Source organism: Saccostrea echinata, unplaced genomic scaffold, assembly GCF_033153115.1.
Source record: "Saccostrea echinata isolate AGI-Se365-2 ecotype Australia unplaced genomic scaffold, CSIRO_AGI_Sech_v1 ptg000043l, whole genome shotgun sequence".
In the NCBI taxonomy this organism is placed as follows: Eukaryota; Metazoa; Mollusca; class Bivalvia; order Ostreida; family Ostreidae; genus Saccostrea; species Saccostrea echinata.
In genome coordinates this window covers 633,602-647,691 of record NW_026889792.1, presented here as the reverse complement: position 1 = coordinate 647,691, position 14,090 = coordinate 633,602, and positions in this window count along the sequence as shown.

Here is a 14,090-nt window from a genome sequence, read left to right as displayed (position 1 = left end):
TTATAGACGTTACAAAACTCTATCAGAATGCTTTCAAACATTTCAAAAATCCCCTTCCGCTTTTGGGTTATTTTCCTTTAAATGAAAATTTAGGGGGCTTCATTTCCAGACAAAGGCTCAGAGACTACAAAAGCTGGAGTAGAAATTTTACCGAATTTAAATAATAGAAGCACTGAAGTTGTGCACATCGGTTTTTGTTTTTCAATTTCTGTATTCAAAATGGCGCTAGAGAGGGGTCAAAAATTAAAACGCCTAAAAGACCGAAAATTTACACATATTTTCCTTTTTATCTTCTAAACTAAAAATATTTTGATAAGACATGTAGAATAAAAGTTGTGCACAATTTTAAGGCATTTCATTTGAGACTACTAAAAAGGGTCTGGCCCCTAAAATTAGGGATCTGGAGCCCTTTAAAGTTTTTGCTTTATAACTCAAAAACGGTAAATATTTCGAAATAGCTGCCAGAAATAAAGTTGTTCTTTAACATCTTATTGATCTCATGAAAATGTTATTTTGTTTGAGTCTTGTGTTCTAAATGAGCTAGAAGCAAAACACATATACAGGTTACTGTTTTCATTCAGCAAGTAAACAAGAGCTCTTCATGCATGTAATTAAGATGAACTTACTGTAAATAATAAACCTAGCTACATTAGATGCTAATATTCTTTAGAATCAAGTTCTTGAAGTATTCTGTGCTTTATTTCCAAATTATTTACCGACAACTTTCCCTTTTTATTCGTTTGTTTTCAAATTTGGATAAACCAGTCTACTAAACAGGGGAAAAAAGATAACCTTTTCTTCTTATCATATAAAAACAAACAATAACATTAGAAAATAAAACAAAACTTTAAACATAGACTATTCACAGCCATTAAGTACACGCCTTTTCCATTCACCTTGTGTGTTTACAATTATGTAACCCCTCACTCGATAGCACTTGGCAAAAGAGGTCACCGGGGATCAATCGGCGTGTGAATCAGCGACCTAAGGTCATACACGAAACAAACCATAGAATGGCCATTCCAAATACATTTTGTAACCTATGTGATGAGTGGATAAATATGTTTAATCTTTCAGATTATTTCATAATATCTTTGATTAAGTCGCTAGTACATTTCGATTTATATTTTATTCGCTGAATTACAAGAAAGTTGCATATTTATTTTTATAAACATTGTATTTCTTGATATCGAGATAATTGCGCTTTGTGGAAAATTACTTTAAAATCATTTCGAATCTTTCATATTATTTCGTCTTACTGTTTATCACTCGTTTGTTTTCATCAGCTAGTCTTAACTGCCTTTCACTTATTAACTTCAAATTCAATGCATTTTGAATGCCGAAAAGACCACTTTGTTTGCGTATTAAAGAAACAGTTTATTTATCTCTCTAATGTTATTATTTAACGAGTTGCTATTTCTTTTATGAACAATAAACACCATGTATATAATTATCACGATAATTGTACATGAAGGTCATATTTTTAATTGTCAGGAAAATCGAAAATAAAATTAAGTACTTTTGAGTTTGTATTATTTTCTTCCTAACGTACAATATTATTGCATACAAAATACTAGGTCTGACGCAAGTAACCTAAATATTTCACTTGTATTTCAAAATTCTATTGAGCGTCGAATGAATTTTACCCGTTTAAAAGTGTACAAAAAAACCCCCTTCCTATGCAGTTTTCTTTGGAAATCAATTGGCTTAGATAAGTCTACTCCGACATGTGTTGACAAAACTCACGCAATGAGAAGCCATACATTTCAAACTTGTGACCTCTTGGTCAGTGCATGTGAAGATTACGCATGGCAATTAGTGTCTGGAAAACAAAGTATGTTTTATAAATGATATGACAGGTTAAGATTTGTTCTCATTCCATATTAAATACAAACACAAACCCGTTAATTCTTTGTTATTTTACACCGTTAGTTATATTAGATAGACTGTTTTAAAAACGTTTTAAAAACGTGTTGTTCAGGAAGTTCCTTTTTTACTGTTTAAATCATAGGTCCGCTCAGCTGACGAGTTGTTTTAATAACGGTTATAAATTATATTCAAGTCCTGGCCAGCGATCGTTACGCTTGGTGACATTGCAATTAAACAGGTAAATACTAAGGTATTAAGATACTAACGAGTATATATATTTTCACCTAATATGTTGTCATTGAGTGTTTTCATAAGAAGTAAATTGCTGGAGGATATCATGTTCTCCCTGATCACATTGATAGCGCGTAGAAACAGCGCTAGCGGTACATGAGCACACATTTTTGTGTACAAAGCAAACATGTAAATCAAAAGGATGGAAAAAACGATGAAATAAAAACATTTCTCTATTAACTGAAATCATTGTCTTTACACAGCTAAAAATAAATGAATATCCGCCTGAGAACATGCGAAAATTATACCCAATACAATGTAACGAAGGATTTTGGGTTTAATCCAAGTACACAATAGCAATGATGTGATTACATGTACATGCAGAATACCGTTTTTTTATCCTTCGTCCGTGTGTTCCTCCTATACGGAAAAAATTACCAGAAATTATATTATACCGAACGAGGTTGAAAAATGCCGAACTTTATTTCTTAGAATTAACACAATTATCAGACTTCTCTCATATCACTGTAAAAATGCCCTAAAAAATAAAACCGTCTCGTTTGACTTTGTCAAAGCGTTTTAGATCAGGTTCGAGATTTTTATTAAATGTCTGGAGTATTTCGCTTTTTCTGCAAGTCTTTATAATGAAAAAGAAACTGGCAAATTTAGAGGAGGTCCAGGGGGCCCGCCCCCTTTTGTATCCAAAATATGCACAAGATTTAATAAATTATTTTTTGTGTGGCTTTGGGCCCTTAACCCGACCCAAAACTGGTCGGGCCCCCTTTTCAAGATTCCTGTATCCGCCATTGAAAAAGAATGTGTTGTTCTCTTGGATGTCGATATCTGAATTACATTTTAATTAAATAGCCTATCTAATATATCATGAACGCCCATAATAGGACGATTATATGTTTTTTTAAGATAAAGTGGTTCTTACAGATATTTAAAAAACCCTTATAAACGGCTAAATAATGATTTAATTCATCTAACAAATGTTTGTTTAGTACTTTGCTTACATAATCTAACTTTTGTAAATTAACACGAAAGTCGCACGATCGTATACAAATACTCAGAAACAATCTTTTATATTTAATGAACGTATAGGTGAATAAATTTCCTCTCATCACTATACGTATACACCCATCCCTGAAATAAATAGGCCTAGAATATTTTCCTTCGCAGTCGGTTGGTTTTACCAGGTACAGGTACATGTAAGTACAAGTGAGGATAGAGCTTTACAGAAGCAGGTGATGAATTCCAAGAGAAAAGCACTGCCTATTTTATATACATGTACATTCCTAAGGACCTGGTTTTCTGAACCGATGTCACTGTTATTCAAAGACCTAGCTAGAAATTCTCTCTCTCTCTCTCTCTCTATTTGAAATGCAGGCCTGTCGATCGTTAAAAAAAAGACAAAATAATTTCAATTTTTAATAAGTATCTCATCTCCCAAGTCAAAGACCCAAGTAAGCTTTTCTGTTCATAATTCTTCATCTTTGTTTGTTTTCTTGGTGTATATAAGCGTTATCGTCGTTGTCGTTCTAAAGCTATGTACATGTACTTGTAAATTTTTTCATTTTTATCTTATCAAGAACCACTGGGCCATAACAACGAAAATTACAGAATATTTTTGGTAAAGTTTTGTTCAAATGACGGGTCACATCCTCTTTTACCAGATACATTGTAGTTTGTTTGTTTGTATGTTGTTTAACGTCCCTCTCGAGAATTTTTCACTCATATGGAGACGCCACCACTCGCCGGCGGAGAGCTGCAAATTTTGTCCTATACTCGGCACTTACGGTCATTGAGCAGTGAGGGATCTTTTTCGAGCCAGCACCTACTGCGACACGGGACCTCGGTTTATACGGTCTCATCCGAAGGACCGGTCTCCACGTCCCACAGTGGGATTCGAACCCACGACGTAAGGATCAATTCCTTACTTCGCGACTCTAGAGCAGACGCTCTAACCACTGCGCCACGCGGACGACGATACATTGTAGTAAAAATTAGATGGGATAAGGCGCGGATCAAGGAATTTTTTCCAGGGGGGGGGGGATCCCAATAAAAAAATATTTCAACCCAGAAATTTCTTGACGAGCCAAAAAAAAAAAAGGAAACTTTTCCCAAACGTGAAAAACCTATTTGTATGTGTGTGTGTGTGGGGGGGGGGGGGGGTCGTTGACATTTAAAGCTTCATACCTAAGACTTTTCATACCATTTTAACACAGATCTGCGTTCTCGAGGAAGGGTCCACATTTTCTAAGGGAAGGGGGGGGGGGGTCATGGTCACTTTTACTTGGTTAAGTATATACATTTAACTGCCCCCCCAACCCCCTCTAGATCCGCGCATGGGGTGATTTGAAAAAGTATTCTCAAGAACCCACTGGACTGCAATGAGAAAATTTTCAACATAGTATACATTCATTTTTTTTCAAATCTTGATTCCAGGGAGAAGATTTGGGCCGGATTTATATATCCCCCCAAACGAAGTGTGTGGGTTTGGGGTGGGGGTGTTTTGAGTCTATCGGAATCACACTGTCCCTCTGCCTAGCTGTCTGTCTGTACGTGATGATTTGCCCAGGATATAACTTTATGAAGAAACTGGAAGGTCACAGTTGGTACAAAGATTACTAATGATCCAAGGGTGTGTCATGGATTTGATCCAACATCATTCCGGCAAGTTCAAGGTCACTGGAAAAAATTGCAGTTTTGTCCGACCCATTTATTTGTAATAGAGAGTCACTGCAAGCTCATACTTGATATAGGAATTGCTTATGACAAAAGGGTTTGCCACGACCTTCATCCAAGGTTATTCCTGTAAGTTCAAGATCACTGACAGAAAAGTGTAAGATTATTGTATGTGCTATAATTTTGAAAGCTCATACTTGGAACAAAGATTACTTATGATCCACCGGTTTGAGATAACATTGTACTAGACAGGCAGAAAAAGTTGCAAAATTTGTGCCTGGATTATAAATTTATAAGGAGTGGGAGGAACACAGGAAACTTTTTCTCAGATTGCTTAAGATGGGTTTGTCCTGACCTTGAACAAAGGTTTTTCCGGCAAGTTCAAGGTCACTGGCAGATAAATATTAATTTTTTCCATGCTATAACTTTGTAATATAAAATCACTGGAAGATTTTACTTGATACAGAGATTGTTTATGATCCAAGGATATGTTTTGACCTTGATCCTAGGTCTTTCTGGCAAGTTCAACGTCACTGACAGAAAAGTGCAATATTCTTTTCCAGGTTTACCTTTTGTCATTGAGTATCACTGGAAGCTCATAATTTGTTCAAAGGTTGTTTTTGACCTTATCATAGGTCATTTAGTCAAGTTCAAGGTCACTGATATAAAAAGTGTAAAATTCAAAAAGGTCTAGTAGCCCATGTGGCGCAGTGGTAAGAGTGTCTGCTCTAGAGTGGTGGAGTAAGGAGTTGATGCTTACGTTGCAGGTTCGAATCCCACTGTGGGATGCAGAGACGGGTCTTTCGGATGAGACCGTATAAACCGAGGTCCCGTCTGGCAGTAGGTACTGGCACGAAAAAGATCCCTCACTGCTCAATGGCCATGAGTGCTGAGTATAGTTCAAAATTTGCAGATCTCCATCGGCAAATGGTGGCATCTCCATATGATTGAAAAAATCTCGAGAGGGACGTTAAACAACATACAAAAAAAAAAAACAAACAAAAAAATCTATAATCTTGACTCAAGGTCGCTATGTCCTGTCCGGAGCTCCGACGGAAGACCTATTCGTTGCAATGCAACGAGCTCGGCTCTAGTTTTCTTACCGTTTCTTTTCTGTTTGTTTTGTTTTGCTTTTTTCGTAGATTAGACGTATCCTTACATTTGGCCTGTGTATTTTTCTTTTCCAGCGTGCTGGCGGAAAACGGTATCCTCTAATTCAAGTATATAAAATGTTTTTATTTAGACCATTCAGCAAGGCGCTCAAATCAACGAATTTCTGCCAAATATCGTCCCGGCTAAATACATTATATTTTCCGTATATATTTAAACAAGATATTTATTTTTACATACCACATTTTCAGAGGGTAAATGGGACGAGAATTTAAAGATTAATTTTATCTGACGTAATCAAAGCCAGTTTTTTAGAACATTAATTCTACTTGTTGGACATGGAAAGCAAAGTAGCGAATAAAATCTGTAGATAACACCATTGCAAGCTGTTGCCTAGGGGACGATCTTTTCATTGGGGGGGGGGGGGCTTACAGATTTTGGAAATATTAATCTGTCCTCGACTTGGCAAAAAATAAATAATCTGTCCATGACTAGTTCTAGCACTCCCCCCCCCCCCCCACCGGGAGTTTTCAACTTTGAGATTTTTTTTTTTTTTTTTTTTTGCTTGTCAGACTTTTTTCAGAGAAGAAGAAATATATAATCTGTCCTTGTTTTTTGGAAATAAATAATCTGTCCTTCACCGACATGAAAATAAACAATCTGTCTCGGTAAAATTTGCCACCCCTCTCCCTCAGAATCAAATAGTTGTACCCTAACAGGAGGTCAGTGTCGCTAACAAATTGTCTTTATGTTTCATCGTACCTTTAGGCTTAGCAGTATTTAATTTGAGATAAATTTGTAGATCTATATATTTTAAAAATATCCTTTTTAAAAATAATGTTAATCTTTTGACGTAACAGGTGTATTTGCGATTTTTTTAAAATAATGGCTTCTTTATTAATAAATCAAACTGTTAATTCAAATACGATCAAAGGAAAAAAGGTCAGTTGAACCTTGTGTTCATATCGTTTCGCGATACCAAGTGAAAACAAATCAATTGCAATTTCTCGGGCCTTTCCGACAAGCCGAAAAACAACCACTTGTTTTTCCAAGCTTGCAGGAAAGGCCCGAGAAGATGTGATTGATAACAAATATAAATAAACGTTTTTTAATACTTCCAGTGTCGATCATTCGAATCGTAATAAGCCTTCTTCACTAAATTACCAATTCCAACAAAAGTTATATCTAAGTATTGTATCGACTATACAAATCGTAAAAAGCCTTCATTATTTGTGATAAGTTGTTGCTTGAATAAAATAACACTAAACTACCATTCCAAGAAAAGTTATAGCTAAATGATGATATACTGAAGAATTTAATGAAACAAAAATCATCGCAGATTTCTTTTTCATCGTGACGTCATAATCAACTGTGCACAAGAAAGTCGCCCAAATCATATAAATTGCGTACCCAGTTTTAACGACGTCAGCAAACCCGCGACCTACGTTAAATATTCATATTAGAATATATGCAGAGAGACACGTATTCTCGGGGAGAGACTGTCCACCAGCAGAGAACATGACCGGTGGTTTAAATGTAAAAGGTGAGGATAGCGAAGAGTGATCGATCACAGAAAACTTATAAACAATACAAATCTGTGAAGAGGGCATAAAACACGAACCCTTGGAAATTCCAGATGTGGGATCAGGTGCTTAGGAGGAGTAAACATACCCTGTTGACCGGTCACACCCGGCGTAAAAAAAATTTTGAGTAATAATGTTTGAGTGATCATGTACTCGACAGGATGATCTGCTGAATTTGATATATATCTGAACATTTAACAGTCATTTTAATACATAATCATCTTAGCTAAATCATAATTTCTTTGTTTATTAAAAGAATAAAGAATCAAATATGTGACATTTTGAGCATTTTTTCGTCGGAACTGATCATGAACGATTTCAGTTTTCTTTTGGTTGTAACTTTTTCAATGACAAGAATAACATTAAGTAAAAACAAATAATTTGCATTAGATAAGAAGTTTTACATTTCTTTACATTATGTTTGCATACATTTGAAATGTCGTGAATCCTTGTTAGCATATTATTAAGTTTCTTTCATATCTGAAAATGCAGTAGGATGTAGCAGGATATCTTCACGTATTTTCAAGTAATGTTTATACAATTATCTTTGTAAGGCATATACGAAATCAGTATCAGCTCAAGAAATCATTAAGAAATTATAATAAAATAGAGAACATGTGTTAAACTTGCATTCATCGAAACTTACTGGGTATACTTGTAATGAAGATTTAAGAAACCATACCAAATTACTGTCGGTTTGACATTCTCTATATGAATGCCAATTAGTTTTTTAAAAGGTTATTTGCCAGTACATGTGAGACATTTTCATACTCAGAGAATGTCAGTTAGACAATAATGAGCAGTGTTCGATAACTCCTTTAAAATATACAGGGCCAGAAAACACTGACTCCTGAGTTGGATCAGATTCCTAAGGCACATGTGTATAATTACTTTTCCTATAAAAATTCAAATCCATCAGTGTGATTATTAGGTACATGTAAGTCCTATATCATTCTGAGATTAGAAAAAAAGTTCCATGTCGTATCCAGTAGTAATCAGTATAACTATGTTTGACTGAAAATGCAGAATTGTACACTTTAACATAGATTAACGCATGCCCATAAACAATGGTAAAAATACGGAATAATCAGACAAATCTTTATGAAAAAACAGAAAAGACAAGGTAAGATTGAGAAAGCCAGGTGTGTTCTAATGACCCTGTTGGTACAGTCCCTGAAACGTTCTACTTTCCCACTTGAAAGGTGAGCGAACGCTGAACGAACGGTGAACGAACGCTGAACGAACGCAGAGCGAACGGTGAGTGAACGATGTGTGAACGCTGAACGCAACTTGGTGAACGATGTGTGAACGCTGAACGGTGAGCGAACGCAGAACGCGAACGGAGCGCAAACGCGAACGCAAAGTGAACGGTGAACGAACGGTGAAGGCAAGATGAACGATTTATTCGGAATTCCTCTGATCTTTTCCTTGCATTGAAACTATTTTATTGTATTCTAATGTCAGGTGCCAAAAAAATAATAAATAAGTAAACAAATCAATAAATGAATAAATAAATTAAATAAATGCTCCAAAATTGTCCTTAGAAAGACGATGCATGCACATTAAGTTTTAAATCACACGATTTTTATCGCTGTAAAACTTTGCAATTGTTGCCAAACGCTGTAGTATAAAAGATAAAATCATTTTAGTTGGAAAATGAATATGTTTATTCTTATTTGATATAAAAAAAACCATTACAAATAAGTGAAAACTTCTGACTTATAGAACGAATTAAAACGGTTGTAACATCCGTTCATATATTTCCGTGCCAAGGCGATTTCGTGTAAAACAATGAAAAAAAAGTATTACAAAGGTCAGTGGTCGTATTGTATAAATACTTTCGTTTTTAAATTTTAAATGCAATAAAATATTTATGTGTCATTTCTATTTTCCATGATGATTTATTGAGCAGACTTCTACATGTACCTGTAGATATTTCCCTGTGATTATACTCGGACAAGATAATACGAAGAGGCATATTCATATTATTTGCTATAAATTAAATTTTCAGAATTTGATATTTAAGTAATATGCTGTCATTTTTTTTATTATTAAACAGACAAATGAGAGAGAGAGAGAGAGAGAGAGAGAGAGATTCCGTTTTAGCCCCCCCCCCCTATCTATATCAAACAAAAATTCTTAATTATTTTTCTAAATGTATCAGACAGTGAAAGTAACTTTTTTATCAACAAAATTTTAATCCATCTGTTGGACAGTCACATTCGTTTTTATTTTGCTGCTTCAAGTTCACACGAAGTCCACGTGCTTGGCCTGTCAATCAAAATCATTCGATACTGTGAAGGTGTGAAAGTCTCGTCACACAGAAGACGAAGTGCGAGTATTTCCAACAAGTTTTAACATTTATTTTTATCATTTCTAGATTTGATTCCCACATTTCAATAATAAATAAATAAATAAAATACATTGGGCATTAACACTTAGATTTGAAACATACACTCTGCCAATTTAAAATACCACCGCCGACACATGTACATTTTGAACTACAATTGTTTAGTGACTTTTTTTAGATGCATGTTTGTTTTGAGACTGAAATTTTTGTGCTACAAAACACATTGACTTCTTTTTAAATGTTAATTAAAATATACTAGAAATACTAAGTAACCGATTTAGGGGAAAAAAGGGGGGGGGGCTGCTATTAATCATATCGAATGGAAAACATATATAAAGTTACGGTGAAGGAAGAATTTTTTCTCTATAGCTATAGACTTTATATATTATAGTAGAGAAAATTCTGTAGTGTATTACATTTTAAATAAATATTTCCTTTAACCACACTATCAATTTAATTCGGTCAAAAGGGATTAAATTCACAAGATATCCGCAGTACTGTCTATAACTTCCAGAACTAGTTCTTTCATACATTTCTGTAGTAATTGAAAAAAAAAAAACTTGTTAGAAATAAATATTTTCTTAATTTTGCTGCGTAATTATTTGACTTGGATAATTTTCTCTCCATTAACCATTTGGCGTCTTTAACATAACAATAAAATGTTGCAGTGCTTGAAGTATCTGTGTATTGCCCGTGTTTAAATTTAATATTTCAGCATCGTTCTACATTGGAATATACTTACATGTATAACAACATTTATTTTCCAGAGTAAAATAATAAATAACCTTACATCTAAGTTAGAATAATAATAAAAAAAATAATGTTAGAATATTGTGGATAATTTTTTCCCCATGAAATAATGATTATTTAAATACGATATGTAAATTATTAAATTTAAAAAAAACCCCGTAAATCCTTACTTAAAAAAGATACGTCCTTTCACTTCGGAGTTCCGAATGACACTGAAGACTAAACGATAAGTGAACGCTGAACGCAAGGTGAACGCAAAGTGAACGAACGGAGAGCGAACGCTGAACGCTTTGTGAATGGTGAACGCGAGCGCACGGTGAACTCAAAACTGTGAACGAAGAGTGAACGGTGAACGCACGCTGACGAACAGTGAACGAACGGTGAGCGAACGGAAAAATGGGAAAGTAGAACGTTTCAGGGACTGTACGTTAAAGAAAGAGGATAAGAAAAATAAGTAGGTTAAATACTTAATTCAAAAAATTAATTTTCATCTTTGGAGTATGGTCATTTGTAAAATTAAATCAGTCAACAAACGCACTGCATTAAATGTGTCACAAACTTTTACTTGATGAATAAGTGGTACAAAACTCCAAAAATGTTTAAGCGCAAAGTCAAAAAAAAAGAAAAAAAAACAAAAAACAAAAAACAAAACAAAAAAAACACACACACACACAAATTAGACTGGACTACAAAATAAAGTGTCCATATTTCATTTGAAAATTTATTATTTGAATAAACTCCTTGTAGCGTAAATTAAATAAATATATAATTCATACCTGAAAACTTAAATCTTAAGTATGGACTTTAACAAATAAAAATTTCAAATTTAAATGGCAATGTTTTTATTTATTTTCTTTATTGTGGGAAAAGAGAGGAATAAATGGTAGTAAACGATAGAAGATTGTTTTGATTATTCTAACACGCTTATTTGTCGGTAAGCAGTGATTACACTTTTTAAATCTTTGGTTTTACGTTTTACACACAGTAAAATTATCACCATTTTAAGTCAGACCTTTGGATGATAATAAACCGAGGTCGAATGTTTGATTTTCTATAACTTTTAAACAGTTGGTGCTAGGGCTTTTATATTTTGCATGTATATTTCTTATGACAAGGTCTTCCCCTTGTCTTACCATTAATTTTTACACTTTGACCTTGGAGTTTGACCAACTTATAGAAAACGTTAACTTTTAAATGGTTAAATGGTTGGTGTTTGGGCTTTCATATTTTCCAAGTATATCCATCATGGCTAAGGTAAATGCTTCTCAAAAGTAGGTCTAACTCGAAGGTCAACGTCAATATGTCAAAATTGTTGGTATTCAAAGGAATGTCTTGTTTAAAGAAATACATGTAAGCTTGTGAAGTATGAATACTCTAACATCAATTGTTCAAATGTTATAGCCAAGGATAAAGTTGTGAAACGTTTTGCAAATGTGGGTTAAACTCCAAGGTCAGGGTGATTTGTTTGTACATAAAAAAAAGTTTTGTCACAAGGAGTACACATGTGGAATATGAAAGCCATAACTTCATTCAATTATAAATTATGGACAAGGTTAAAGTTTTTGCAGACAAACAGATAAACAGAAAGACAGACGAATGGACGGACGGGAAGGGTAAAAACTATATATCCCCAAATATTCTATTACGGGGGTCATAAAAAAACAACAACATTTTTTCACCTCTTTTGCGTCCAGAAGATTTTTTTTTACCTGCACATCGATATCTTACTTTGCGCCAAAATTAATTTTCTCACAAACCTCACTGTTCACCGAGGCATATCCAAACGAAATACAACCAGACAGTTTTGCAAAATCTATGAACTTGTATTCCTCGTAATTTGCTATTCACATTGAAAATTTCTAGATATTTTTGACAGGTACATTTCATGTTAGTTGATTTCGGATGGTACTGTACAAACATAAGATTTCTACTCAATGCACATTATTTCTCTATCCAACTTTTGACAAATTCTAGGTCAACTTTACATATTTGTTTGTTTGTTTTTTGGTTTATACATTTTTCTTAGTTTATTTTCCCTCAGAATTTTTTTTAGTTCATAATTAGACACCACCATTTGCAGGAGGAGGACCTGCACTCGGCACTTAGGTTTTTTTTAAGCAGAAAAAGGATCGTTTTCTTGCGAGAGAGAATCTCTTTTTATGTGGTCTCTTCCAAAGGACCAATCTTTACGTCCCGCAGTGGAATTCGACGATTGGGTCGAATAACTAGTTCGTGACTTTAGAGCAAACGCTCTTACCACTGCTCCACACAGGCGACAATTTTACTTGTTAAAAAACTGATCCTAGAGATGTAATTTTCCACACCCGCCTGAATTGTGTATTAGATAAGATTGCTCCATGAAGCATCGGAAAATCATAAGGATATTTTTTTGATCCTAGAAGTTTTCTCACACCTACCTGCACTTTATACATATACCACCTAAAACCTTCATCAATACACGCTACTCTTTCACGTATTTTTAACTGTCCTAGTAAAAATAAACATGAAAATATAATTTAAAAAAAACCCAGATAATTTCTTCCTTTAGCTTGTTTAAGGTAATATTTCCTCACAAAAAGAATACCCTTAAAGACAACATACGCTATTCATCCCCACATTTGGACAGCTACCAGATGCCGATGATTTCTTCCACCAACTTGGAGTTTGTAAAGGCTTAGAATTATGTGCAATATACGTCATTCCCCTAGTGTGGTATCATCATTATTCGTGGAACACACATTTTCATGGATTTCATTGTTAGGTCGATCCACGAATTCAAATGTTCATCGAAATTTGGTGTCTCCAGTTTGAACCTGATAAACCTTTAAAAAGCCTATTATGACTTTTGTTAATATATAATACAAACAATCCCCTCTTTTCCCACCAGGTTGGCTTTATTTTATCATTTTTTAGAATATCTAAAAAAAAAAAAAAAAAAAGAAATACTATTAGATAATTACCTGGAAATTTTTAGTCAATATGTATAGATATTCAACACGAAGATGAACAAACAACACGTAGATCTGTCAACACTGTGCACATACCAATCAGTGGTATAACACAAGGGATGATACATAATCATGTGTAAATTCATTCGTTATTCTTAAACAATCTAACGGTCCAGCACCAATTTATCGACTGCACAATGAAACAAATTATCGTAAAAAATTCCGGTTGAAATAATTTTATGCTATACATGTTGTTCATATATTATCTTGTTCCAAAGATTTTACTGCTTTCTTTCCTGGACTAAATAGCACAACACAATATTTGTATTAACAATACAATAAATGGGCAGATCCATAGAAACTTATCGTATACAAATACGAGGGTTGTTAGAAAAGTTTGCAGACACGCCAATTTACAGAAAAATGTGTATTTTGAAGAATGACGTATATCTGATTAAATTCTAACCTTTTGTTTATTTGTATATAGATGAGACCTTAAAAACCGAGACCCCGTGTCACGACAGGCTTTGGCACGATAAAGATCCCTCACTGCTCAATGGC